Raw genomic sequence first — 3,594 nt, 5'->3', positions numbered from 1 at the left:
AGCCAAGATGTGTTATGCTACTCCTCTCAGTGCATACGCACCAACTTTACCATCTGAAAATGAGGCAAAGGACTGCTTCTACCAGTCACTACATGAGGCCTTTCACCGCATCCCCAGGAATGACAAGATCTTTCTGCTGGGTGACTTCAATGCTAGGGTGGGACAGAACAACAGGATATAGAGTGGAGTACTGGGTAGGCATGGTGTTGGCCAGGTCAATGAGAACGGCATGAGACTGCCAACTATGTGCCGAGCACGATCTCATTTTTCACTAACACCTTGTTCCAGCAGAAGAACAAATATAAAACATCATGGATGCACCCACGTTCCAAACACTGGCACCTGATTGACTACGCCATAGTGAGACGTTCTGACACAAATGACGTCCTGCTGACACATGCCATGAAGGGTGCTGAATGCTGGACAGATCACTGTATGATACTGGCTAAACTCCAGGTGAGAATACGTCCCCCCAACACCTGCAGAAGTCCAGTAAGAAGCCTCTGCACTGTACCCGGCTTGAGAAAGCTGCAGTAAGGTACGAGTTCCGTCGCCCTCTCACTAAAAGGCTGAGGGAGATTTAGCCTCTTCTGAGCGCAGAGGACCCCATGGACCAGAAGTGGACATCTATTAGCTCAGTGCTCTATCAGGAAGTGGCCCACTTAATTGGCTACAGAGGTAGGAAACATCAGGACTGGTTCGATGAGAACTCTGACACCATCACAACCATACTAGACAATATGCACAAAGCACACAGGGCTATTTTCAACAGCCACACATCTGCTACCCTCCACCATCAATGGCATGCTAGAGGCGTCACTACAGACCCTGGTTCGATCCGGGCTGTATCACAACCAGCCGTGATCGGGAGTCCCATAAGGCGGCGCACAATTGGCCCAGCATGGCCCGGGTTAGGGGAGGGTTTGGCCGGAGTAGGCCGTCATTGTAAATAAGAATTTGTTCTTAACTGACTTGCCTAGTTAAATAAAGGTTAAAATGCATCACACAAGGAAGTGCAAACATTGTGTGCACTGCAGAATGAATGGTGGATGAATAAGGCTCAGGAAATCTAAATTTATGCTGACAAAAACAACATGCACAATTTTTATCTATGGCCCTAGAAGTCGCTCCATCACCCCCCTGAAAACAACTGATGGTCTGATCTCTTGAAGGACCAAAACCAGATCCTGATGAGGTGGGCTGACCACTTTGAAGCACTACTCAATCAGCGCTCTCCTACTGACCACTCCATCCTGGAAGAACTGCCAATCCGTCCACACAATTCAAGACATCAACCATTCGCCAACCTTCCAAGAGGTGTTATCAGCTATCCATTCCCTCAAGAACAACACAGCTCCTGGTGCTGACAACATCCTGGCAGAGCTACTTAAGGGGGGGTTACTTCTGCACCAGAACACTCCACCAGTACATCACTGAGGTTTGGGACTGGGAGATCGTCCCCAAACAGTGGTGGGATGCAAACATTGCACCATCTATAAGAACAAGGGTGACAAGTCCATCTGCGGCAACAGCTGGGGAATATCCCTTCTGGTTGTTGCCAGCAAGGTCCTGGCCTAGGTGATGCTACACTGGCTGGTAAACAACAGAGGTGACTCTGGCAGCAGTTCAATGCAGCTTCAGAAAGAACAGGAGTACAGTCGACACGATATTCACCGCATGGCATCTCCAGGAGAAGTGCTGTGAACAACATCAGGACCTTTTCATTGCCTTTGTCAACCTCTCCAAGGCCTTCAACACTGAACAGGGAACTACTATGGGGCATTCTACTCAAATTTGGCTGTCCAGACAAATTTGTCAACATCCTTTGCCAGTTCCATGATGGGATGATGTCTTGGGTGGCCATAGGAGGGCAGGAGTCAGTGCCCTTTGGAGTAATCATCGCTGAGAGGCAGGGGCGTGTGCTGGCATCTGTACTCTAACATCTTCCTCCTATGTGTCACCCAGCCTCTCCATAAGAAGCTTGAGGACAGCAGCGGGTTTGCAGTGGACTTCAGGCTGAATGGAAACCTATTCAACATCAGGAGGCTCCAAGCAACCACCAAGGTTTTGACGGCGCGGGTTCTTGAGCTGCAGTATGCTGATGACTCTGGAAGACCTTCTGTCCGTCCTTGTAGCGGCTGTGAGTGTCTATAGCAGGATGAGACCGCATATCAACACCACCAAGACAGAGGTGGTCTACTAATGGAGATCCAGCCCTCCACCCACCATGCCTGTCTTCACCATTGAACACAAATCACTGGCAATAGTCCCATCCTTCAAATACCTGGACAGCATCCTCTCGGAGGACTGCAGCATCGACCTCTAAATTAAATATAGGATCAAGCAAGCATCAATTGCCTTCGGGAAACTCAAGACGCAGGGTCTTCCAAAACAGGGATCTCCACATCCACACCAAAGTTGCCGTCTATCAAGCAGTCTGTATCACCACACTTCTTTACAGCTGTGAAGCATGGGTCACATAAGATGCCTGAAGCGCATCCTGGGAATCACCTGGTGCGACCGTGTGCCCCATACAGAAATATTTGCTAAGACCAACTGCAAGAGTATGGATGCCATGGTCACACAACACCAACTGCGCTGGCTTGAGCATGTCATTAGAATGTCTCAGAAGCTCTTGACGCGGAAGATGCCGTATGGCCAGCTACATCTTGTCCGGCGATATGCTGCAAACGTTGCTGAAGAAGTGCAGCATCAAACCCACAGACCTGGAGGATGCTGCTGCCGACCGTTCCACCTGGCGGCAGCTCTGCCATAGCGGTGTCCATAGTTGGGAGGAGAGGAGCACAACAAAACTGCAAAAATAGCTCAGGAGACATACAACCATGCCCCGCCAACACAGACTGCATATGCCCCACCTGCAATACAGTTTGTGGATCTCGAATTGGATTCTACAGTCACCAAAGTACTCACTGTTAACTTAGAAGTCATCATCAGATACGATGGACAACCGTAATGTAACATAACATCCATTACCTTCTCCCTATAGGCTGTCTCATCGTTGTCGGTGATCAGGCCTAACACCGTTGTGTCGTCTGCAAACTTAATGATGGTGTTGGAGTCGTGCGTGGCCACGCAGTCATGGGTGAACAGGGAGTACAGGAGGGGACTAAGCATGCACCGGAGGGGCCTCCGTGTTGAGGGTCAGCGTGGTGGATGTGTTGTTGCCTACCCTCATGATATAGAAATTATATAAGTTAAAGGCTAAAAGTTAAAACAAGCACTCAATGTATTGTGACAACTGTGAAACTGATAACAGGAAGGTCTCCCAACCCAGGGAGGGGAGAAAACCGTTAGACTTGCAGTAGATTAGGAAACATGTTGCAGAATAGGATAAGCAATGACCGTTTGGAGAAGACTTATAGTATTCATTTATTGAGTTAATGCCAAATAATAGAAGACATTTAACGTGTGTGTGTTACAATAGGTTACAGAAATACTAACAATTCTAGGATGGAACATGTCTGTGAGGATTTGCAGGAAACAATTGTGTTATATTACTCTGACCTTATAGACTAGACTGTGTTCCGAGAGGAGAAGTAAGTCAGGCGCTGGGAAACCACAGAGGTTTCCTGT

Source organism: Salmo salar, chromosome 02 (assembly GCF_965601325.2).
Source record: "Salmo salar chromosome 02, fSalSal1, whole genome shotgun sequence".
NCBI lineage: Eukaryota > Metazoa > Chordata > Actinopteri > Salmoniformes > Salmonidae > Salmo > Salmo salar.
The sequence above is the reverse complement of the archived record's forward strand: the minus strand, read 5'-3'. Positions refer to the sequence as shown.